At 40.5% G+C, this 26,759-nt stretch overlaps 1 long non-coding RNA gene across 2 annotated transcripts in view; it reads right to left on the bottom strand.

The window, feature by feature from the left end:
- The window catches only part of LOC141417996 (uncharacterized), a 63,821-nt gene extending 37,829 nt beyond the window's left edge, over positions 1-25,992 (bottom strand). The window contains exons 1-3 of one of the 2 annotated variants that reach the window (XR_012442612.1): positions 25,858-25,992; positions 16,066-22,727; positions 6,925-8,116 (exon numbers count right to left, since the gene is read on the bottom strand). This is a non-coding gene — a long non-coding RNA (uncharacterized lncRNA). The remainder of the gene's footprint in view (positions 1-6,924; positions 8,117-16,065; positions 22,728-25,857) is intronic. The other variant, XR_012442613.1, reaches the window with a different exon arrangement.
- Between the last annotated feature and the right edge of the window lie 767 nt (positions 25,993-26,759).

Raw genomic sequence — 26,759 nt, 5'->3', positions numbered from 1 at the left:
CATCCAGAATAGCTCAGCTTTTACTGACTTCACACCTGACTTTCTGAACTAGATTTGTTTGAAAGGGCTCATCAATCACAAAAAGGAAAAGTATAAAGGTGCAAGATGGAGAAACATCTCCACTAGAAAGAGACCTGGCTGACACTTGAAGAAAGTGGGTTACTGGAACCTCCTTTGCCATTGACTGGAGCAAGTCACTTAACCCCTCTGGAACTCCGTTTCTCATCTGTACAACCAGGAGACCTTGTATCAACATGGGTCAAGTACTTGTGGTAACTGTACCATAGTAATACTTGTAATATGGGAAAGTCTGTATAGGACACATGGGACCCCTGTGTAGTATTCTTGCAGCTCTTCTGTCAACCTTAAAGTACTAAACATTTTGAAAGTTTGTTAAAGTTAAAAAATGGGCTTTATAAGCTCTGTTTCCTCTAAAAAATGCTTTGGATTGTTTTCAGTTCTCTCAACTGTCAGAGAACAGAGGTTAGTGGTCACTAGAGGGTATGAAGAGAGGGTAAGTGAGGCTAGAGGGAAGCTGGATAATGGAGACCAAAGTATAGTTAGATAACAGAATAAGCTCTAGTGCTTTAATGCACAGTGGGTTGACTACAGTCTCCACCAACCTATTAAATATTTTATGAAGAACTAGACACAGGAGCTTGTAGGCTCTAAACAAAAAGTGATAAGGAAATAGAAATGCCAGTTATCTGGACTTGCTTGTTACACAGTTTATATATGAACTGAGTTATCACATTATACTCCCTAAATATGTACAATTATTATATGCCAATTTAAATTAAAAACAAAAATACACAACAGATTTTCTCTACTTTAAAGAAAACTCTCTTAGTATATCTTCCTTGAGTTTCTTCCAACAAAATTCCAGTTATTTATTTGCGTTCAACTATACCTGGAAATTCAGAGGAAAACTGTTAATTCCTAAAACTTTCTAATACTGGCTTATTATATAAAATTCAGTTCATCTGCATTTTGTAAACACCAGCTTTGGGCATCTCTTGTTGGAAGGCTTCTTCCTGGGTCCTATGTATCCTTAGCAGATCGATCTATAGCATGGACCACACAATGCACACACGAATATATACATAGGCACAGACATATATCCCTAAGTACCCATATATGTGAGCACAGTAAAACTAAAGTTAGACAGATAGCTCTGATTTTATTGTCCTAATGTGATAACCCCTGAACATCAAGCTTGCTACATGAAGAAAACAGTTCAAGACCTGGCAAAATTTAGAAACGGTAGTCTCTGTAATCAAAACCTAACTTTGCCATATCTAATTCCAGCCATTGGGTTTCACCATCAAGTCCCTGTGACTTACAGACCTCTAATCAGTGTCTGGCTGTGTGCTGCAGGCTCCCCATTCCCTGCTGAAGAAGTTCTTGACAGGAACTACCAATGCTCAATTTTCAGATACACTGGGCTTTGGAGATGTATGGTACAACAGGGAGCATGGTGGCCCCAGCACCTGATCTCCTGGAAGAAAATGGCCAAGTGTTTGCTTGTCAGGAGAGCTTCCAGTTGCCCTTCATGACCCCAAATTCCTTAAGGACAGTTCATGACAATGCAGTAGATCCCAAGTACCACGAACACAATCAACTCTGGGGGGCTTGGGCCAATCTATAAATTGGCTGTTTGGAACCAAATTGCACAGCTATCGCTGACTTGAGTGGCCCTAATGAAATCGTAGCTACTTGACCTGCTTACTCACAAGGCCTTTAGGAAAAAGAAAATCCATTAATCAATTTGTTTCTTGAGGCAACTTAGCAACAGGAATCCCAGCAGTGGATTGGGTGCCTTTGCTAATGAGCGAGTTAGATTGAATCGTTACTTGCATCAACGTGATTTAATTTTTGGGCCATTGATTTTCATTAGGAAGATTCAATGCAACCTTCCCACCTTCCTGAAGACAACCTTGTCTCTTTGGGGACATGCTATATATCACAACTGTCCCAGTGGAATATCACCAAATGTCCATTTTAACAGGTTCACATCTGTGACACCCAAAATGTCCCTTTGTTAGGAATAATTTCTAAGCTCCATTCTTCAAAAATCAACCCCCAACTTTAAAAAGTTTCTCATTTTATCTTCTGTATGAATCTTACAACCAAGGACATTTTAATCCAGTTTTGATACACTTGTTTATCTATCTGCATTTTCAGTAAATACTTATCAAGCATCTAGGATGTTCCAGTACTGTACCAGGTGCTGAGAACACTTTGGTAGATAAAAGAATGATGGTCCTTACCCTGTGAAGATTACACTCCAGTGAAGAAGACAGATGAGTAACATGAAAATAAATACATGACGACCTCGTGTGGCAAACTCTACATTAGAAAGTCAGATCCCAACAGAGACTACAGGAGTGACTCAGTTATGTAGGACAGGGAATAAAGAAAGCTAATGATTTCTGAGCACGGAGGTAAGTATTTTACATACATTTTCTTAAATAAATCTCTTCAAAGTCCTGTAGGGCAGATATGATAAGAACCTATATACTTAAGATGCAAAACTGATTAACAGAGAGGTTAAGAAATTTACCCAAGGTCACACAGCTAGCAATTTTGCAGATTCAGCTGTGGGCTCCAGCTGCCTGCTCCAGGGTACATACTCAATCATGTACCAGACTCCCTCCCTGGAGAAATGCTTTATCTGCTGTTGCCTGGAAGTCTACAATGAGGCCCCCACACCAGAAGCAGGGCAGAGCATTGAGTATAGTTGAAACAGCATGGCTGAAGATCCAGACATGGGAATTGTGTTGTCTCTCAAGGAGGCAGACAAGGCCAGGCATGGTGGCACAAGCCTACAACTCAGCTACTCAGAAGACAAAGGAGGGATTGTGCTGGGCACCGGTCACTCACATCTATAATCCTAGCTACATGGGAGGCAGAGATTGATCATGAGGATTGAATTCAAGGCCAACCTGGGCAAATAGTTTGCAAGACCCCATCTTCAAACTAACCAGAGCAAAATGGACTGGAGGTGTCTCAAGTGGTAGAGTGCCTGCTTTACAAGTGCGAAGCCCTGCATTCAAACCCCAGTTCCATCAACAAAAAAGACAAAAGGTAGGAGGACCTTGGTCTGAGATCACCCCCACTGTGGGGCAAAAACTCAACCCTATGTGAAAAATAACTAAAAGCAAAAAGAGCTGGAGGTGTGGCTCAAGTGTAGAACATATGTCTAGCAAGCACAAGACACAGTACCTCCCAAAGAAAGGAGTCAGGCAAAGCTGAAGCAAGAGGTACGAGATGAACTTGATCTTCTCTGCATGTTACAAAACCATTTTTAGCCCCTAACTAGAGATTTGGAGTGCTCCCCCATCCCCACCAAAGGCTGTCATGAATGGCTTCATTACAATATTGAGAACCTAATACTCTACAGATATTCTCTCACACTCTGCAGGGAATCCTATCACCATTTGCTTTGGTCTTTTATATGCCTGCTTAATATCCATCTATGACCCTACCTTGCACTTTTTGAGGGAAAGACACCATCACATTCCCTTTGCAGCCTGAGTCTCCAGCACAGTACAGTGATACAAGGAGGTACTAAGCAAAGCAGGAATCAATGACAACCAAAAGAATGGATAAAGTGCCTTGCACATAGCACAGTGTGTAGCCAATGAATGCCTGAGAAGGAACAAAAGGAGGCACAGAGAAAGGTCTGTTCCTGTCTGAATGGTGAGGGAGGGTGGGGGTCAAGGCAGAGTCTCCAACAGAATGTGAGTATGAACTGAGTTCAAGGTAAACATCCCCACATGGAACCATGGGCTGGAATCACCGGGGTAGTCGCCTTGGTGCTTGGGTTCTCTCTGTGTCACTACACAGCTGTGGGACTTTCCAGGGGGAGGTCGCTTCCCTTGTGTGATATTTAAGAGCAGGGGACAGGAATGGCAGGGTAAGGATGGCTGCTGGGGCTCTCTTTCCTCCACTCCATATGCCAGGCTCCAAGTCTTCTCGGCTGCCTCCCATTTGTCTTCCTCGTGTGGAATATTTCAGATTTACAACGCCATCTGTTGAGGGGCACAAGCCCAGGCAGCACAGTTCAGCCTGAGGCCCTTCTGCCGCCCAAGGCAGGGAGGTGGCCCGAAGTAGCTGGTGCCAGGCTTGTGACTTCCCTGCCCGCTCCCAAGCTAAGCAGACTTCAAGGAGTGATGGATGAGGACTCCAACCAGGCCACCTCCACTTATTTCTGCAGCTGGTTGTGTGGCAGAGTCACGATTCCTGGTCCTTCTTGTCCGTGTCTTGTGTTGTCTCTCTCATATGGTTCAAAACGGTCTCCTGGCTTGGCTCCGAGCAACCTGGGCTTTTCTATTTCACATTATACATCTCTCTCTTCTGGCATCTTCTGACACTGCCTTTGCCAGGGCTCTAGGGGGTGGCTACTGAACTCTGCCACTCTGACTGAGGAATACACTGTCACAAAATTACTAGAGGATCATTCAGGTGACAAAGCACACAGTGCTTCAAGTGAGAAGATGCTATTTTGTTGGAGTACTGGGGGCCTAGCCATTCAACCCACTTCACCCAGGAAAGCCTCTTTATTTAGAAAGCAAAGCTGTCTGCCTATCTGGAATGCTCTCCAGCTGATCATGCGTGACAGACATCACTGCAGCCGACAGGCCCTGTGTGTGCCCTGGAATGTGCCACCCGGCCACCCTCCAATGTACCAGGATGGAGCAGTAACCAGCGGAAGTGCAGGATTGATGGGCAGGAAGGTGCTCTGTCATTCGACTTACATCACCTCCTGCCTGGACAGCGCATTTGTCTTTCCAGAGTGCCTTCCTGTGCCTGTGCTTCCTCTACCTGACTCTCATGAAACCCTGGGAAACACGCAGAGTGGGTCTCATCACTCCCCATCCCCCCCATTCTCATTTGGCTGACACAGTTCTGGGAGGTACATGATTTGCCCAAGGTCACGTTTTTTGTTTGTTTGTTTTGGTGGCACACCATCCAACTCCTAAGCCGGTGTTCTTCCCTCAGTCAGCTTTCCAACTCTACATTCTGTTTTTCTCAATCTTATAGTAACTGTGTTCCTGCCAGCACTCCCAACAGATAACCAAATCCTTAACTCAGCAATCTGGTTTTGTGGGGGTCTCAGGGCCGTCACGTAGAATACATAGGAGTATTCTGTATTTCAGGAATTCAGACTTAACCAGTTTGGAATCATATTAGCAAAGGTTGCTCCAGTTTGCCTTAAACATGAAAAACTATAGGTAAACAAAGTGATATTACATTGATCGTTTTACAGAGAAGAAAACTGAGGTACAAGATCAAGTTTCTTGCACAGGATCACTCAATTAGTAGGTAGCAGAGGCAGGATTTGAACTCTTAACCACAGACACCTCGTTCTTCATTGCTTTCACTAACATTAAATAAGATTTTCCACAGGACAAAGGGAAATTGAGGGGACATGAATTTAGACAACAAAAAGACAAAGAAAATATCAAGAACTCAAACCAGTCCTCAGTATATGATGTCCTAAATATAAAAAGTTCTTTTTTAATCTTCAAAATAGGTTGTAGGAATTATATCTGATATCAAGAAATTTGGATTAGTGGACTTGGCCTGTGGTCCCTCTGCATGTCAGCCATGTGTGGCAGGTTCCACAGCAGCTATTTAATAATGCACGGACGGGCCCCCTCACGCAATCTGCTCACATGTTACCTCTGCCCTCTGTCCACTTGTACAACTTTGTTTATCGGTATAAGCAAAACATCAAGGGCTAAAAAAGCCAGGAGATGTGATCAGAAGTCAATGGACCAGAAAAGCCAAGTATGGCAGTACAAATTGCTCACTTCCAAGAAAACAAATAAAATTTTAAGATGTACCAAAGTCAGCAATTTCTTTTAGTAGCTGCAGAGACTGCCTCTCTTCCTTGGCCTAACAGACCTGCCTACATTTAAGCCCAGCTCAGAGACAGACTGCAGGGTCTGAGAACCCAGAACCGTGGGGCAAGAAGAAATTAGAATGACCCATGGGCTGAACGTACACTATTTGAAAGTCCTAACAGTTTCCCAGTATGCAAATGAACCCATCATTGGCTTGGCCCTGTATTTAACAGGTTCTAAATGGATACCTTCTACATCTCACTTAAGACATAAATTAATATATTCGTTTTTTTGTCCTTCACTGAGTAATAAAGACATAGTTCCAAGCCAACTTTAAGAGAATGTCTAGGGAAACCACCGAGAACATTTGTAGTAGTATATTCAGATCTCTGCAAAATCTGAAAAAAAAAAAAATTTTTTTTCAGGCTTGCTTTTCTTTAAAGTGAATACAGAAAAAGGCAGAGAAAAGCAGGTATAACTTGTGTGAGATAATTGTGTTTTCAACGTACTCGGTTTTATGTATGCAATTTCTTTTGGAAAAGGACTGATTCCAAGGATAGATGGACCACCAGGGTATTCAGGATGATTCCAGGACAGATAAGATAAAGTACCCTTCTAGTGGCAGAAATTTTGCCAACTAATTTTTAGGTACCTGAATTCCAAACACAGCATGGAATTTGTGGCCCCACCCATCAGGCCCAAATTCCTAGTTATAAAGAAAAAGAGATTGATCATTACACAAGGCGACTGGAAATCCAATTTTGATGATTTAAGCATAAATGCATCAGCAAGCTGTGCATTTTATGCATAGATTCAGAATAGTAGGGAAAAAAGATTAAGAAAATAAAAGACTTTACATTTCCTTTTCCCAAATGCTTTAGTAAAAAGTGTCTTAAAACGTTTAAAAAAAACAAAATGCAGAATCCTTAATTTACTGGCACCAAAGATCTATTGTTGCAACTAGCTAAAATCTAAAGAGAGGGAATTGAAAGCGATAAAAGGGAAGGAGGGTGGGAGGGAAAGAAGGAGAAAAAAGGGAGGTAAGGAGAGGACAACTCCACTGAAATCTTACCTTAGATGGTGAGACCAAAGGGATCTTGGCTTTGTTTTTGTCTGTCATCACCACAAATCTGTATTTCAAATTAGGAACTGACATACCGTTTCCATTAAGTGATGTTAGCAAAATTTGTTTCCAGGAAAAGTTTAAAACTATCCCCAAGTTTAAGCTTCCATCAGTTATGTCATAAAGAGTAGCAATCAGTTCCAAAGTTTCATGGCTATCATGGTTGCTTCCCAGCTGTTGGAAGTGACATTCCCACTGAGTATGTTTTCAGCAATATCACCATGAAATCACTTCAGGTTTACATATAGATTGTCACGGACATTTCATGAATTCATGTTGAATAAAATGGATGATTCCAAGCATTACAGTTTCCAATCCGGTTTTAACCCCCAAAACAGAAGGACAAGAGATGGTGGGTGGCAGGAGACAGAAGAATGAATATCATGTCTTTTAAAATATACAGCAAAAAGGAGTAAGGATTATTTTTAGGTTGTAAACACCCTACACAGATACCCTTTTTCAGATCATTATAAAATAAAGTATCATTGTTATTTTTACAGAGACTGGCTCATTTTTATTTTCTCCTATAGTAGGGTTGGCTGTTATATTCCAGAAGTCTGCGATTTCACAGCTTCCAGGGCTGGCTGGGGTGAATGCTATAATTTGATGTTGCTTTTCTATAGACAAAGGTAGCACTCTTTCAGGCTTTCGCCAACAGACAGGAGGCATGGTAACGTGTGTCTTCATTCACATTACGCCCAGCTGTGAATTGATTCCTACCTCACTCCAGAGTTGAGCCTGGTGTAGTGGGAATTCCAGGTCAGAGGTAAAAGCTAATGTTTCTGGAGACACAGAGGAAGGGAGGGGGAGTTTAATCTCAACACTCCTGATTTAAGGTCTTAGGGTAAATGCCACTATAACAAGGCTCCAAACCAGGAACGGGATGACATAAGCTCTCCCATCTCTAACCCAGTTACCCACCAGAACCCAAAGCATCCTGAAGCTCATGATGTATAAATTTAATTTCTCTTTTATGGCTGGAGCACTGTTCTCCATGATTTATAAATCATTGGGTCGGTGATTTCTTTGAAATCTTTGCCTCATTTATGCTCTTGACCTCTTGACCTCCTGATACATTTATTTATGCCAGAGATCTCTTCGCAGTGGTGCAGTTTAATGTCATTTGCTTGAGACTGGGTGGCTGAAAAGCAAAGAAAACAAAGGCAGATGTTAAAAAGAGGCTTGTAATGCAAAAATGTGTGTTTAAAAAAAGGATACACAAAGGAAAAAGTGAACCCTTAAAACATACTATTCCTGCACTATTGATTTATTGCAGGAACCCTCTATTTATTGAATACTTTATGGGTATCTGATTGTATGGCAGCTGATGGAGCAATGAGAAAATACTGATCCTCCCAGCAAAAATATTTGCTATAAATGTCATGACATCCCTTGTCTATAATTTGATTTTTTCCAGATGGTAATTTTTCAAGTTTCAGAAATGGAAAAGTATGCTTTAAGACAAGTATACATAAAATGATATCTTTCTCCTTTGTCTCTTTGTGATTTTGGTTTATTCATCTCTGTTGTTTACCATGAAACAACGTTTGAAGAAATCTGGTCAAAATGACATCTGATTAATTGGGCAGGGCACTTCCTACACGGCCCTTTGCTGATAACCCAGCTGTCCAAGAACCATTTCATTAGGAGAGATGCAGAGGTAGGCGACAGTCACAAAACCACTGGGAAGCTGGGTCTGCTCTAACAGATTGGCACAATTTGTATCACTGGTGCTCAGAACCTACAGGGCTTGCAGAGCTCCGAGCCAAAGACAGGCTCTGCCTCTTGGGACAGCTTGCACTGCACCATGGCACTTTCACTCCACTAAAGTGACGTGAAGAGAATGGTCCTCAATGGCAACTAACATATCTGCCTGATGCAGAATTAGTTACTCTGAGTTTACACATATAGTCACAAACACACACAACCAGACACGGTATCACAGACGTAATCTAAAGGTAAAATTGAATTTTATGTTATCTATTACAGCTGAAGTTAACAATACACTCATGTTAAGCAACCCAGTGTTAATGTCTTAGAAGTCTAAATGCTTTACCATTTCCAGGATTTTATGCTTTACAGAGAAAGCACATCATTTTCATACTCAAATTATGTAAATTCAATAATGGCAGCCCCACCCCTATCCACAAGCCTCCATTTAATGAACTTCCCCCCCTAGAGATGCTTGAAATCTTATATAGATTTTTTGGTTATATATATATACTTATGATAAAGTTTAATTTATAAATTAGGCACAGTAAGTTACTAACAACAATAATTCATAGAAAACAGAAAAATTATAATAATACACTAGGACAAAATTTCCAGTATCATGACTCCTGTACTTAGAAACTGTTACAGTGTAAAGTAAGGGTTATTTGAACACAGACACTGTGGTACCCTAACACTCAGTCTGACCACCTAGGCAGCTGCTAAGTGACTATTGAGAGAGTGGCTTATGTGGCACAGATACACTGGACAAAGGGATGATTGATGTCCCAGAAAGGATGGAGCAGAATGGCATGAGATTTCATCTCACTACTCAGACTGACACACAATTTAAACCTTACAAATTATTTATTTGCTAATAATATTGAAATACAATGCATCTGTGTATGAAGATAGTGTAAACTGTTGATTAACAGGGAATCAGAGCAATAGAGAAAGAGTAACGGGTTAATGTGATTAAAGCATGGTATAGACATGTCTGAAGTGCCAAGGTGAAACACCCTTGAATAATCAATATTAAAAAATGAAGGACAGGAAGGTAAAATGGGTCCAGTCCAGCGTGAGTACCAGCAGGAGGAGGGAGAATATAAGGAAAGAGTGAAGGAAGGCAAATATGGTGATTGTGTTTTGTATTCATGTATGATTTTTCTAATTCATGTATGAAAATAGAACAATGAAACTTATTGAAATTGTTCTAAGAGGGGGGGAGAGAGGATGAGGGAGACTGATGGAAGAGGGATTCTAAGATATATTGTAAACACGTATAAATGTCACAATGTATCCCTCTGTTTAACTATTACACGCTAATAAAAAAGAAAGTATGAACAATAAAAACAAATTATTTATTTCTGGAATTTTCCATTTAATATTTTTAGCCTCTAGTTGGCCACAGGTGACCGAAACCACACAAAAAGAAAACTGTGTGGATGAAAAAGAACTACCATACCATGGCTGGGTGTGATGGGGCAAATGAAGGAGAGGAAGAAAAGGAGCAAGTTAAATGGTGTGTTAATTTTGCCCTACATTTTACTCAAAAAACACATGTAACAATTGTGAATCAGGTAACACAAGTCAGTGGTTTTTTCCCCAGATTTGGGTTCCCTTGTGCCTCTGTAGTTGTAAGTCTCTTGCTATACTTGGCATGATTCAAGGATAAAGCTGACTGCATCATGTTTTCACCTTACATGTTGATGCTAGACAGGAGTGCTCTACTATGGGTTAATGTCAGCCCATGTCACAGCTGGGCCTCCTGCCAGTGAAAGGCAGAGTCATCCTTTGGTACCAGTGGGGGACAGGTTCCATGAACCCCCACAAGGAACAAAATCCCAGCATCTTTCACTCTCTATAGAAAATGTCTTCGTATTTGCAGGTAACCTACACACATCCTCCCATATACTTAAATCATCTCCAGATTATTCTAAATAAAAGACACTTTTTTCCTTTTTAATATTTTTGATCCACAGTTGGTTGAATCCACAGGTAAGGACCCTGAAGGTGCAGGTGGCAGATTGCCCTAAGAAAAAATCAAGATACAAATCAAGAGCAAAAGTCCCAAAGGCAAAACAGACACACCAACCATGAGTCCATTTCCAATGATCAAAGCACAAGGACAAAGTCAGCAGATAGATGGTACAAAAATATCAGCCCTGGTTATTTCAGAAAGATGGCCATTTTTTTCTTCATATGTTTCTCCAATTTGTCTGCAATAAGCACAGATTAGTTTTATGTTAAGGAAAAAATCATTACTCACTAATCACTAATCGTGAAAATGAAAGTGGTTTGAGAGACAGACAGACAGACAGACAAATCCAGCTAACAGGGCCTAGGCCTGGAGAGTATCATCGTGGGAAATCACCAGAGCAGTTTAGTGTGTTCACAGCTCAAGACACATGCCTTATAGTCAGAAATGGTCAGATTCAAATCCTGATGCATCAACCCTTGGTCTTGAACAAGTCAGTAAGCCTCTCTCAGAAATGGTGTGTTGGTAAGCATTGAACAAGAACTCTGGAGGAAGTTGGTTCTGGCATTTTCCTTTTCCATGGATTCAAATGCTCCTACTGTAACCAATCAAGACATGAGTCTATGGCCCTGATCACAAGATCCCTCACAATGTACTGATTGACTCCCAAGCTGGTACAAGCCAGCCCCACACAGCACCCTCTCTTAGCCTCGGTATCCTAAGCACCTATTCACAGGTATGTTGTCAGAGATGGAAAACTGAAAGTGTACAAAACACTTACCTAAGGGCCAAGCTCAACTTGAGCATTGAAATGTGCAGAGCTGGGCTGGCAGAGTAGCTCAAGTGGTAGAGCACCTGTCTAGCAAACATAAGGTCCTGGGTTCAAACTCCAGTGCCGCCAAAAAAAAAATTGTGCAGAACATCACAGATATAGATTCTTGTGTATCTATAAGCTACCCCTAGAAAAATACATAAAAACTGGTAACATGATTATCTCTAAAGAACAGAACAAGAAAGCTGCAGCATATTGGAAGGAGAGCTCACAGTTTACCATTAGTGTCTTTTAATTTAGAATTTTAGTGTATTCTGTATCCTAAAAATAAATAAGATTAAGAGTATTTTGCAAGTCATAATAAGAACTCAATAACTTTAGCTGTCAAGACTGGCTGTATGTACTGATCAACATGGCTGCCTGCTGAGCCCTCGCAAAGAGACTCAGTATGTATTACAACACAAGGGACTCCCAACTAGAATGTGAAAAAAAAAATTACTAGGTTTCTGTGAAAGAGATCATTACCAATGACACACCTCTAGTTTTTACACTGGGCTGTCATTGAGTAACTGTCAAATGCTATCCCCATGATGTTTAGGGACTACATTATAGATGAGAGAGTGACAATCTTTGCATCACCATGCATTCTTGATTTATTACAAAATATTCAAATTATAGAAATTAAACAATGTAAACAAGTCACTATAATTTCTTCCTCTTTTTCATTTATCATTCCTTCTTTCTTCTTTTTGTTTACAAATATCCTTGCCTGCCCAGTCTCTGAGACCTTATCAGCTTGACTGCTAGATCTCAAGGTCCCCTCATTTTCTGTACCTAGAAGAATTGGGCAAGAGGGATTGGGAGGATGAGGCAGTTACATGGGTTCCCTCCCCTGTAGCTGCAGAGTCCCAGGTCTCCCTTGGTTGCAGGAGGCACCACCCCTCTTGCCTGAGGCGAGAACAGAAGTGAGCCTCCTCTTCAGGGCGCAAAGTAGAAGAGGTTCCCTTAATTCATCATAGCAATATTTGGACCATTCTCTGACTTTTAATAAGACTTATAGTCCAGGAAGAACAGAAGGAAACTACCAACACAGAAACTTTCTTAGAATGAGGTCTAGATGCCTCCTGCCAGGACCCCTTCTGGAGATAGCCCCCACCTGGCCTCAACGGAAAGAGGAGCCAAGCCTATCTCCCTTCCTCATTGTCCAAATACCAAATCCACATCTCCAAGGAGGAAGAGATGGCTCTCCTCAGCCCAGCCCATACTCTCTACACCCAGGACTCCCATTCTTCCCCAGGATGACCAACGGCAACAACATATATTCTTCTCTGATACAAACCCCACCCTCACTGAACAATCTGTAGTCAGTGCACTTCTCAATGGCTGGATGGCCAGATCCCATAAAGGACCCCCAGTTCAGTCCAGGCTGCTCTGATCCTGCACTTCATCTATTGAGCTCCTTGCAGTTACTTCCTTGGACACAACAGCTCAAATAATGATCCCCAGGCTACTCAGATTCAGATAACCATGGTTAGGCAGAGAAGGCTCTCACACACATGCATAAAAGAAACACAAGGAGTTTTGCTTCATTCATAGGCAAAAATGTATGTGGACACATGAAGCTTTTGATGGCTCGGTTGAATGTCTCTGCACCTATGATTTTTGCAAGCTGAACAAAAAAAACACCTGGGATCTTGCTTTACATTCAGGTAAGAGGGAGGGGATTCAGTGATTTTCCTAGAACAAATGAGCAGTCTGACACAGAGAACTCAGAGGGCTGACTTGATTAAGAGATAAGCCTTTGCTTTTTAGGACAGAGTTTAGTTTGTTTGTTTAGCTTCTTCTCCTAAATGCTTCAACACCTTTATACACATTTTCAAATAGGTCATTCTGTTACAAGCATGTTATTTTTACATGATTAAGATAATTTTGTAGATAGAATACTGTATTGTGTCTTTAACATGTTGCATGGGTGCTTTTGTGTCTAGTCTATGCTGATTCAGGAAGAAAGGATTCTAATGGAAGAAGGAAGTCAGTATCACCTTCGGAAAATCTGAGGGTATTGTTTAGAGCTCAGAGCTCATCTCCTTCCTAAGACCACCCTTTGAATAGGAACCTATCTCCCCAGCATCCCACACAGTCTACAGAATGAAGAAGGTACTCCATGATTTTCTGTTGGATAAATGAACAATGGAATAAATAAGTGAATAATTACTGTGCTCTCTGCAAGGACCAGATTCCCCATGACTTGCCCTGCTATAGCATCTCGTGCCTGGCACCTTTCTCAACCTTCCACCATCACTGTATCTCTGCAACTGTGTCCCCCAAATATGTTGAAGCTCTAACCTTCAAAGTGATGGTATTAGGAGGTGGGGCCTTTGGGATTGGATCACCTGGGTGGAGCCCCCATGAGTGGGATTAGTGCCCTATGAAAGGGACCCCAAAGAGCTCTCTTACCCTCTTTCTGCCCTGTGAGAATACCATGAGAAGTGGGCAGACTACAATCCAACAAAGGGCTCTTGTCAGTCAGGTTTCACACTTCCAGCTTCCAGAACTGGAAGAAATAAATTTCTAGAATCTATAAATTAAACAGTCTAATGTAATCTTTTACTCAGCTCAACCTGGCTATAACAGTTCCCATTCCTGTACACACTACAATTTTAAACTGTTTTTTAATAAAAGCAAAATGTCATCCTCCCCCCCTTAGGAAATGGATCTTTAAGAAGCCCCTCATTAAATGGGCCAGTGCCTTTTGAAGAACAAAAACGATGCTAGCAGCAAATTACAGTCAGGTGTGTTCTCCATCTGTGTTTTGCGACTTCTCTTCTCCATGCACCTGTTGTATATGGGTCCTTCAGTGTTTCTCTAGTTTCTCAAAAGAGATGTCCTCCCAGAATCACAAAAAGGCCCAACTAGAAACCCAAGAAGAGTTTGTCCTAAGCATGTGGTACTTAGCAGTATAGAGTCTAAACCATCTTGGATCAACTTCTAAAGAATAAATCTCCCCCTCCTTGTCTGCGAAGTAGGAATAAATAAGATACTAGGCACAAAGTGTTTAACTTACTTCCTGGCAGGTACCAAGGACAATATGCATTAGCTTTTAAAATGATATCAATCAAGCAGTAAAGAAAGGGCAAGTTTCAGATACTAGAGTCAAGTAGTGAAGAAGGTATTTGGGGGACAAAGGCTTTATCATTGCTCAAATCACACAAGTTACATCTGGATTATCAAATACATCATACTAATATTACTCTTCTTCCCCTTCAATGCCTGTGACAATATCACCAATCCAGCCCAGTTCCACCTCCGTCATTCCCAAGCCAATGCTACCAGGTGAGGAGGATTGTCACCAGAAAGGAAATCTCTGTCACTGCTTATTTAGTTGGCTCCCTCCTTTGCCTATGTTGTTCACACTCTCATCAGTCAGTTGTGTAAATATTTTTTATAAATACACACTGGGCTGAATTATTCAGCCATAAACCTCCATTCACTTCAGGTTATAAAGTCACAGAGGCCCAACACCAAAAGGTGACCAATTTGTGTTTTTATTTCTGATACAGTGTACTGATCTCTTCCACTGAGGATGTTCTCAACAGACAGCTGTTGAATTTCACAGTTTCAAAGCCTGAAGCTAAAGTGTATAAGTTCACCTCTATTCCAGCTGCCTTCCTTTCTCCCTCACTGCTTCTCTTCACATGTTCTTTGATTGCTATTAACAAACTTCCCAAATGAAAACTAAATTCAGGAACTGTGTATGTGTTCAGTATTAGACTTTATTCTTTTCCAGAGCATCTTGATATTTTATTAGAATATTCAGTATCTCAACATAGGGAGCAAGTGATATCACATACCACTTCAATCTTTAACAACAACGACAGCCAATAGCTCAGCAGAAGCATTTTAAGAAATTTTTCCCTTTGTATTGATAGAACTCTTTTGAGGTCACACTCAAGGTCTTTTCTTCATGTTATAAAGTAACCATTTAGCTAAGCTTCTGTTTTCTTTTTCAGGTTTTTTCCAAGTAAATACACGGTCCTAAGGCAAGGTGGCAAGGGACAGTGTGATGAACAGGGTTTCCAGACTTCTCTTTGAGAACTTCTGCCTTACTTTGAATTCTGAAGTTCCAAGGCACATACTGGTACATTGCAGCTGTGTTTATATAAGAAAAGGGAACTGCAGAGTTCAACATCAAGCCAGTAAAACCGATCCAATCTTACTAATTAGGGCTCCCAACTGATCTTTCCTTACTAATATTTACTTTGGGGGAGTCTGAACACTCCTAAAAATTGCTATAATTACATTATCCCTGAAAACACAGGGTAGGTGACCTGTTTTGACCATGCCTTAAAACAAATCAGTTTTACTTCATACCAGCAGTAGGGATTATGAGAGAATCCCGATTAATGAAATATGGAGTGGGAATTCTGAATTTTGTGAACATAATTCAAACCAACAGTTCAGAGAAGGAGCTCCAGGGTGAGTGAGATCAGAGTTCAAGTCCTTTGAGACAGGGGACAATTTACTTTGGTGCTGACATCCTTAGTCCCCGATACATAGGACACAGATGATATAGCTTGTAGGATTATTGTAAAAATTAAACAGAATGGAGTATTAATCACATAGTACCTACCATGGCATTCAAAAAGTAATAGGAAGAACTTGGGCTTGGTATTTTCTTTCTTCTTACTTCTGTGTCTTTTATTGAGTAGGAAGGCAGAAATACAAACTTCCACTGGTTTCAAATTCTTCCTCGAATACTTGCACATTCCTAAGGAACAGGTAATAAACATCTGAGCAGAGTTTGGATCTTATAACAGTATGGTTTCTTACTTGGAGTTTGGGGCATTTTTTTTTCTTGTGGCAAAAAAAAAAAAAATTAAATGACTAAACATTTCCAGACAATACTTCAACATCACCAGTGTCTGTAGCCTCCTGCCATCGCTCCTAAGTGAACCGTGTAACACACATTGTGAATATAAAATTGGGGTGGAAAGAGGCTGGCTTTGACAACTGCAATTCTGTGCTTTAGCAACCCTATAAAACAGGTCAACAAATTATGCTCTCCGACCCCACCCGGTTCCTTGCACAGCCCCAAGAGAATTGCACCGTCGTCAGCTGAAAATCCCCAGAGTGGCTGGCTGGAACATGAGGGGAATGGCAGAGCAAGGCATAGAAAGAATATTGATTGGAGGGCTACCTCTCTAATTAAGGGAACCCTAGGTTTGTGATTCTGAGGATCTTACAACACCAATTTCCCAAATCAGCCTGACACACTTGCTTTTCTGTCTGATGTCCCCTGGGCTTCTACCAAAGGCTTTGTGTTCAGTGTCAGAGAAAGAAGCACTGTAGCTACAACCAGGTCAGTTTCCCACTTTGACTTCTGAGGATGGAAGATACTTCCTGAGATCCGATGTCTTAATCTGCTCCTCCCAAGGCCTGGCAGTACAAGCCAGAGTGAAGGGCAGCCTCAGGTTCTTCCTAGGATGCACCTTTCCTTTGCCTGTTTCTGTCACGATAAAAAGACTACCACAATTCTCTGCCCTAGAAGAAAAACCGGAGGATGACAGTCTATGACCTGGAACAGCAAAATGGCAGAAAAGTTAAGAGAACAATCTCTGGAGTCAAGGAGTGGCACATTGCACTGCCAGCTGTTATACTTACCAAAAACTTTCTTTTCTTTCTCTTCTTTTTCAGTGGTACTAGGGTTGAACAGAGGGCCTTGGGTTTGCTAAGACAGGAATTCTACCTCTTAAGCCACATGCTTCCAGCCCTTTTGACCTTAGTTATTTTTGAGTTAGGATATCTTGTTTATGCCCAGGCTGGACTATGACCTCATTTACACTTCCCCACATAGTTGGGATAACAGGCATGCACCACTGCACCCAGCTTTTTTGCACTGAGATGGGGTCTTGCAAACTTTTTTGCCAGGCTGACCTATAATTGCAGTCTTCCTTATCTCAGCTTCCTTCATTGCTTGGGATGACAGGCACATGCCACACCCAGATATTGGTTGAGATGGGGTCTCACAAACTGTTTGCATGGGCTGGCCTCAAACTGTAAGCCTCTTGATGTCAGCCTCCAAAATTGTTAGGATAACAGGTGTGAGCCACCGCTCCCAGCCCAACAATTTTTTTAAACTCTGTTCTCCATGGCCCTCATATGTTAAATAAGGGTAATAATGGTATTTGTTTAAATTGGGTTCCTGAGAATTATATAATTCATGTAAAAAACTTATATTCTTACTTAGTAAATAGTGTAAGTAAAATGCATTAGCTGGTGCATTGGGGAACAGGATAATAACTGAGATCAAACTTGAGCTTAGCCTAGCTTAGGTGGAGAATTACATTGCTGAAAAGTGTTGGATGTTAGGTTTATTTGACCTACAGCAATGTGATATTAGGGACAAGGAGTCTTAAAGACCGTAATCTAGGCCAGCCTGGGCATAAACAAGAGGCCCTATCTCAAAAATAACTAAAGCCAAAAGGACTGGAGCCATGGCTAAAGAGGAGGGAAGGGCAGAGAGGGAAGGGAAGAGGAGGGGAAGAGAGAAGGAGAAGGGAGGAAAGGGAGAAGAGAGGAGAAAGGAGCCCTTTGGGCTAGCATAAGCAAATAACAGCTTTTAATTTTCTACTAGTACTACCTTCCCCATATCCCAAAATTTTGATGGGCAGTATTTTTGTTATTGTTCAGGTTCAAGAATTTCCTAATTTCTGCTATAATCTTTTCTGCCCAAGGAGTTGTTTAGAATTATGTTAACCATAATGCAAGGTATTTTTAGAGAAAAGGTTCATTTTATTGTCTCTTTCTACAGTAAGAGGGTGGGGCTGTATGAGCCTCATTTTTTTTTTTTTTTTTTTTTGCTGATTAAATTTACCAGGATTTGTAAAGAGTCACCCTTATAGTTATATTTGGAATAATTTCTACTATCTTAGCTTTCAGTTTGTCATATTTGCATATGTGTGGGCTTTCTTTTTTTCTCCCCCCACCTTTTTTTGCCTTCTTTTGAACTACTTTTATTCTTTATTTTATTCTATCTTTTTTCCTAAGAAAACGTTCCTTCCCTCTGAAGTTTCTACTTGAGAAGTTATTTTTTTGCTACTGGGGGTAGTTTAGGAACACTTTCCTTTTTCTTTCACCCAGTTTTTTTTTTTTTACTTCAACCCTTCTTAAAAGAGTTTCATTGGATACAAAACTCACAGTTGACACATTTACTCCCTGAAGGTAATCATTGTGGGCTCTGTTGTTGCTCTTGGAAACCAGTAATTTCATTTTCTTTCATTTCAGATCATTTTTCATGTTTTCACTTACTTTAAGGCCTTTTTGTTTTGTTATTATACTTTTCCGCTATGTGTTTGGACATAGATTTTTTATTTATCTTACTCATTCTGCTTTTATTTTTTATCTCACTATTCTTATCTTTCATTTATTTTAGATAATTATTAGTCATCATCTTTCCAAAAACTGCCTCCTCTGTCACAATCTTCCTCTAGAATTCTGTTTAAGCAAAGTCAGGGTTTCTCACACTCTCATTTCTCTTAATATTGCTGCATTTCTTCGGGAGTATCTTCTAGTCTACTAAATCTCTTCTTAACTTTATCTAAAATGGAAGTTCACCCATCTGTTGAGTTTTTTGTTTCAATAATTATATTTTAAGAAGTTTACTTGCAGCTTGGTGTGGTAGTTCATGGCTGTAATTCCAGCCCTCAAGACACTGAGGCAGGATCAGGAGTTCAGGGCCAGGCTGGGCTATATAGTGGGATTGTCTTGTTTATTTGCTTTTATAATCTTTCCAACAGTTTCATGGGCTCTCGTTTACTACTAATGTTTTCATTAATGCTTTTATTACTTTAAACATTTAAAATTGTCACTTTACTTTCTACATATGATAATCCCAATATATGAAACCTTTGGGTTCTATTGTTTCTACTGACTCTCTCATCATGCCTTGTTTCCTGATGTGTTAGTAAGTTTGAGAGGGACACTTTGTTTAAATTTTTTTAAATCTGTGGTTGTTATTTGAGGTCTGGGTGGAGGCACATTCATCTAGAAATGAGTCACATTTACTTTAGTCAAAAGCTTGGAATCCAGGGATCATTTGTCAGTATATTCTTAATTTGGGGTTTTTTGAATTATACACATAGACAGAATTTGGTTTCTGACATTTGCTAAGTAATGCACTATAACTCGTCAGGAAGCACTGTCGTGTTTGTAGACATCTTCCCTTAACGTATGTGCGTACTGGGGATGGTAGTGGTGAGGGAAAGCCAGTCATTAAGACAAAATTATATCTTTAATTTTCACAAGAAAATATATTCCAGTGTATGCATGCGTGATTTCTCAAACATGATTTTCTTTAAATCAACAATATAGGATAGAGGCTGGTGTCCTTTAAAGTAGTTGCTGATAACCTGGGTTCTTAGCTACCTGCTATACCACTCCAGGTAAAAGCCCTGCTTAGCAATCAACATTCAACATAATCACTGAAGGGATGTGGTAACTATTCACCCTGCAGTGTTCTCTTCCTTTATCCCCATGTCATACCTGGTCAGCAGAAAGTGTTATCCCTTCCACAGATGTGGCCCATGATGCACCATGGGGCTCTAGGACCACTCTTCAGAACACAACTTAGATAAGATTCTCAGAATAATTCTCTCTCATGGAAGACTGATATTAAAAATGCTACATGTAAACCCTTTCATAATAATCACAAACATGCTGCTTCTGATATAAATAGCTACAAAGTAAATTCCTCCACAAGATAAAATTTAGAGAATAAGAGATTGTGTGCGTGTGCTAGTGCTGGTGACTTTGAACCCGGGGCTGCTTGCATGCTGAGCACAGGCTCTACCGCTCAGCTACATCCCCAGTCTAGGCTGTGTCTTATAATGCTATATTTTATTGAACATTTTCCTTTTGTCCTAGCAGTAAAAGCTTGGGAGTGATATTTATGCCTACATGAAATAGCTTTCCCCAGTCTTTGTTTTCTAACTCGATCATTCCTCTTTCCATCTCCCCTTACAAAGTGTGCCTGTGTCTTCACTTCTCTTATATCAGTACTTGCTATTGTGAGCTTACCTGGACCCTGGGAGTCTGAGATGCATTAACAATCATATTAACTGGTATCTCTGGGCCTCAGTTTCACTATCTGTCAAAGAAAGGATTGGGCTAGATGATTACTTATGGGCTTAATGTTTGTAATCATTGATACAAAGAAGAGTACAGTTGAACATGTACGGTAAGGCCTCTGCACGAAGCCTTTCAACTCAGAGGTACAAGCAAACTACTAAGATCCTCTTCACCATGAGGACTCAGTCATCTTCATACAAAGAATTAATTGGCATTAAAAGAGGCAATGACCCAAATGAACTGTTTATACCAGGAAAATAGGAAGAATTTACCTTTTCATAAAAGATCTTGATACATACCACGTCAACCCGATTACATGTCCATGATAGACACTGCTTATTACTTAGAGCACTCTTGACTGATGAGCCCAGATCTGGTCTCAAAATCTACCACAGCATTCTAGAGAGTCATAGGCAATTATTTGGAGTTATCATAAAAAACAGCTAATATTCAATGGCAATTTCAGTGGACCAGGCATTATTTAACCATTCATTTCCTTAATTCTCTCAACAGTGCTATACTGTACTTTGCTTTTTATCATTCCCTTTCTTCAGATTAGTAAACTGAGTCACACAGAAACTAAGTGAACTCATCCAAAACCAGAGTTCATAAAATCTGTTTGCCTTCCTTTCCTTGGTAGCTGATGCTAACTGAAGCTAACAGACCCTTAGGTCTTCAATTTTATCTGAAATATCATCTCCAGAGCCTCTGAGAGGTGGGTCTGCTCTCTGCTCTTTTACAGTTTCTGTCATGCTAATTACTAGACCTTATTTTATTCTAGTAGTCTCCAAAAAGGATATGTGTCCTCCAGGAGATGTGTGAGACAATTTGCTTTAGTACAGCAAGAAAGTATTTTTCCTTTTACTTCTATTTATTTTGCCTGGAAATAAGGAAATTAGGCTATACCAACAAATGAAATAAGGAACAGTAGTAGAGCATTATAAATAGGTTTTTTAGAATTTTTGTTTTTATGTATAGGAAGAATGATCAAGAAATATCTGGAAAATAGCAGACCATATTTAAGTTGGACACATGAGGGTATGACTTCCAAGTAACGAGACCTTCAGGTAGAAAATATGCAGCTAACCAATGCCTCTGCCATCTACCCAGAATGTTGTAAAGAAGAAAATTAGAGCTGCATTATTATCCACCATCTATTTTCTTTTCGGTGCTGAGTTGTCGCTTGGGTCTGAACTGAGTCTCAGTTTTGTAGCTGGAAAGAGAATCAGAGCACTATTTACCATTGGAGCCATAACCCAGCCCCTCTGTGGTCAGTTCTCCTGTTTATAAAATTGATATGTTAATAGTACTAAACTCTTGACTTTACTTGAAAGGATCATTTAAATCATATAACTTTGAGCACTCTGAAACTCCAACCAAAAAATGGAGTCTTATCTCTCTACTACAACTTGAACTAGGCTTGTGATTTCATTCAACAAGCACAGTGTAGTAAATGTGACACAGACATAGCGGTTGTAAGTTTAGGCCTTGTAGCCCTTACCATTTCTGCTCTCCACCTCTTATAATACTCCCATCACCATGTGAAAAAGTCCACGCTAGCCAACTTGAAGAGTAGAGACTACATGAAGAGAGGGGCCCAACTGACAGCCAGTACCAAGATGTGTGAAGAGGCCATCTGGAATCATCTAGCTCTTTCAGGGCTACCAGTTGATGTGTCAGCACAAGAATGAGCCCACTTAGGAACAACAAAAAGAACCACTCAGCTGAGCCCTGTCAAACTGCTCAGCCACAGACTCATGAGTTAATAAGAAACCACTATGATTCTATGTGACACTCTTCTCAACTCCATAAAATAAGCAAGATGGATAACACCCCTCATATAGTAAATGAGAAATATACTTCACTACTCCCTAACACAGTATACCCCCACTGGGACATGTGAAACTGTAGAATGGGATGTAGAAACCACTTTGTGGTTATTATAGTTTTAAAAATGGAAAACAAACAAAACTTTACTAATAATACACATATTTTTGCTTTTTCAGATACTCTACTGATTGAGTCATACCTCTAGTCCATTTTTCTCTTTTTTTTTTTTTGAGATGGGGGGATCTCATGAACTCTTTACCTGAGTTGGCCTCAAACCATGATCTTCCCAATCTCAGCCTCCTGGGTATTAGGGTTACAGGTGTGAGCCACTGGCCCCTGGAATATTAGAGAACATATTAGGAATACATTCTGGGAATTGCTTTATTGATAGTGATGTGACATCAAAGAGTTTACAAATAGTTATTCCAAGCAAACTTAACAGAAGAGAATACAATAGAATATGGGTCTAGTAACACTATTAGTTTATGATCACAAATGGAAATCTAAACCCAATTGTCTGATCTGGACTACAGCACCACCAAACCCCCAAAATGCAAAGAAATGAACAGAAGGCAAAATGAACAGGAGATTTACTAAAGAAAATGCAACTAATTGTCTTTCAAGATTGTCTTCCTTTGGGGAATTAAGCATAATAGTTAAAAAATTCAAATTATATAGTTTTCCAAAGTATAAATAAAGTATCTCAGTATGGAAAGAATGCATTTTTTTAAAAGGAGAATAGATTAAATTAAGCTCTAGTGAACATTTCAAAATTTTGTTTGTATATGATTGCATCTGGAAAACATCATTCTTCTAAATAGGAATATTTTTCAATATGTGTCATATTGTTAAACAATCATGGAGGTCCCAATATGCTTTAAGAATAATTCTGAAGCTCTTCTATCATATATATTACATGGAATAAAAAATATCACAGGAGGCCAGGTATGTTGGTGCACACTGTAATACCAGCTACCCCAAAGATGGAGACTGGAGGATAATGGCTCAAGAACAACCCAGGTAAAAAGTTAGTAGGACCCTATTTTAAAAATAAACCAGGAATGGTGGTACACATCTGTGGTCCTAGCTACTTGGGAGGCAAAGGTAGGAGATTACAGTTTCAGACCAACCCAGGCAAAAGTACTAGACCGTATCTGAAAAACAAACTAACATGGAAAAGGACTAGAGGCATGACTCAATGACAGAGCACTAGCAAGGACAAGGTCTTGAGTTTAATCACCAGTGCTGAAAAAAATATCTTGGATTCCCAAATTCCATATACTACAGATAAGCATAAAAGTTAGGTGATATTTGTGTGTACACACACACACACACACATGTTTTGTTGAGAAGTCATTTATAATGTCAACTCCCACCATCCACTCAAAATAACGTCAATGAAGAAAATACACTGGTGTCCCACATCAATCAGCTAGATGGACAGGGCCATGTCTATCAGGGATTATGAGAGGTAAGTCACACTCTTAGCACAGTATCTAACACACAGGAAATGCTCAATGCATATTTCAAATTAAGAGGACAGGAATGGAGTTGAGGATGCCAACCCTGGGGAAGCTTTGGCAGGGCCAACCCCTTGGTTTTCACATATGCTCTACTAGCTCCAGGGAGGAGCCATTGTCAGCCTGGCTGTCACAGAACTGACCATCATCCAAGTCAGTCTTCCCAGAATCCCTGACTTTACAGATGAGAAACAAGTTCCGAGGAATGAAACAAAGTATACGTGAGTATTCACATCAGAGTCCAAAGGTCTCTCGAGCCCTGTTCTTTACGTGTATTAGCCTGCCTTCAATAATCATTCTAGGACAGATGCAATTTTCTGTCTGAGCTAATCTCATTCTCAGTAGTAATGTCCCAGACTCTTTGGAGTCTTGTCCCTTCTTCCAGGTTCCAGACTGAGGGACCCACCCAGTTTATAACTGATGTGCCATGAGCTCAGAGTCCAAACATGATATGACACATCATGAACACATTCAAGTGGCCTGACAAAAGTCCCACACTCCAGCTGTACCATAGCTACCCGTCACCTACAATAATGACAGCATATTACATTGCTTTACACACACACCATGAAGGGTGAGCAAAACACACCACCTTTCATAGTTCATTCCAGCTTGGCCTTTTCCTTTAGTACAGAGGCTCTCAGCTGGGGAGATTTGTACCCACAAATACTTTTACCCACAACTAGGGACATTTTTTGTTGTCACAAATGGAGAAAGGAAGGTGTATCACTAGCTTCAAAGGGTAGAGGTCAGGAGTGCTGCTAGATATCCTACCATGTAAAGGATAGCCCCCCACAACAAAGAATTTTCTGACCCAAATATGAATATTGCAACAGTTAAAGTTTGCTTTAATAACTATAAAATTCTTCTACAGTAACTGTATTACAGGTTACAGTGCTATTACCTTAGAGTAACAGATAATAGTACTGTTACCTTGCAGATTTGCCAACGCTGAACAAGAGGGTCTGTGCTAATCCCCCAATATGGTGCCTACTTCACAATGAACAGTAGTCTTGCTCATTCAGCAAATACACGTAGAACACAAGATACTGGGTGTAGGGGTGTGTGAAATACTCATCTTCTCTGCTCTAATGGAAATGGGGGTCTAGAGGATGAGACAGACATCAAATAATCACACAAACCGTAATAGTTAGCTGTCATTATTTTGATTGTTATTATTAAGAGAATTGCTCCTTTTGGCGACTTCTCCTGCTTCTATTCTTAAGCCTTTGCTGTGATTTCTCTCATATAATCCAAGAACTAATACCAAATGTGTGAGTAAGCTACCGGTCATCCATACCCACTCTGGGATGGAATAGCATGAAAGCTCTGTTCATCTGTCAGCTCTTCAACCTCTGGGAGAAGCTGCCCCCAAATTCTAATTGCCTGCCGCAAACACCGTAGTGTGAAGAGAAGGGGGCATGTGATCCACGGGCGGCCCTGCTACCACGCTGTGTTGCTATAGTAAGGATGCCCTTTATTGATCAGACTTTCCTGCAGTCATGCAAGGCCCCAACCTGTGCTGAGCTCCCCCAAGGGGCAGTTGGCAGGCGGTGATGTCTCTCTGGACCAACGCTGATTCCCAGTCCTTGTCCTCTCTCCTGCCCTAGACACACAAAAGCTGCCCGGAAAAAATACCTAATGCTTCTTTGTGGTGTCTTGTCATTCACACACTAATTTGAAGTCACAGATCAAAACTAGGTAGAGACAACAGGGAAGAGAGATTTGAAGACTCCCCCCTTCCCTAAAGCAAAGCCGCAGTCTTATACCAGCAGTCAGCAAACCCACCATTTTCCCCAGGGACTCCCTCTTACTCTTTAATTTTACCACTTCCTAGAAACCCTCCATCTTACCACAGCTTTTATTATAGGAAGTTTGGCATTGAATCTTAGGACAAATGTAATATGTCTGTCACAGTTTAGAAAGCCGGTATCCTGAGAGCTTACCAGACTTGCTCAAAGGTCACAGGGCTGGCTAGTGACTGTACAATTCAGAGACATCCAGTCTCTCACTTCTTCCCTTTTAGTACTTCCAGAGAATAAGCAAACAAAGGTATTTCCATCTGGTCTTTCCTTTCTGTAATTCCTAAAAAAGAAGACATTAAAATCTTTGTGGTCCCTTCACTGAGTAGTCAGACTTATCTACTCAAACTCCTAGCTCATCTGAATTCACTTGTGTTGGTAATCTATGAGCTAACTACTGCTACTATTGGTGAGGTACATATATGTAGACTAGTCATAAGAATTAGTAAAACTCATACAGCAAGTCAGGAGCAAGACCAGAATTTGGGGTTTCAGATAATACAAGCTCTTTTAAGTCACACAGAAATGATCTCACAGCTCTTTACCCCAGACCAGCAATACACATCATTAATCCATCTCAGCACCCTTTCCTGTCATGCCTAGATTCAGGTTTGGGTTCCTTCTTAAGACAATGCTCCAAATAAGCATACCTATTAGCAGGTGATTTGGGACAGCCTCTTAAGCAAAGTGTATTCCAGATAAGACTTAAGAAAAACTGGAAAGAGAAATATGTAAGGTCACAGGCAGAACATTCTAGCTAGAGAGGACAGTCTGTGAAAAAGTGGCACCATGAAATGACAATGACATGTTCGAGGAACTGCAAAATGGAACTGTCATTGCCCAGTCTGGCTAGGTGGGAATCTGAGGGATGGCCCCATTTCTCAATGACCCTCTAACTGCTGGCTCCTTAGTGTGAATTAATTTACCACTAAGGCACAGGATAACACAAAGACAAGAGTGCAAAAAATTTCTTCAAAGGCTACACTTTTTTTGGTGGTATGGGAGTTTGAACTCAGGGCCTTATGCGTATTTAGGCAATTGCTCTG

Source organism: Castor canadensis, chromosome 16, assembly GCF_047511655.1.
Source record: "Castor canadensis chromosome 16, mCasCan1.hap1v2, whole genome shotgun sequence".
Taxonomy (NCBI): Eukaryota; Metazoa; Chordata; class Mammalia; order Rodentia; family Castoridae; genus Castor; species Castor canadensis.
Note: the sequence above shows the minus strand (reverse complement) of the source record. Positions and strands in the feature narration are given on the sequence as shown.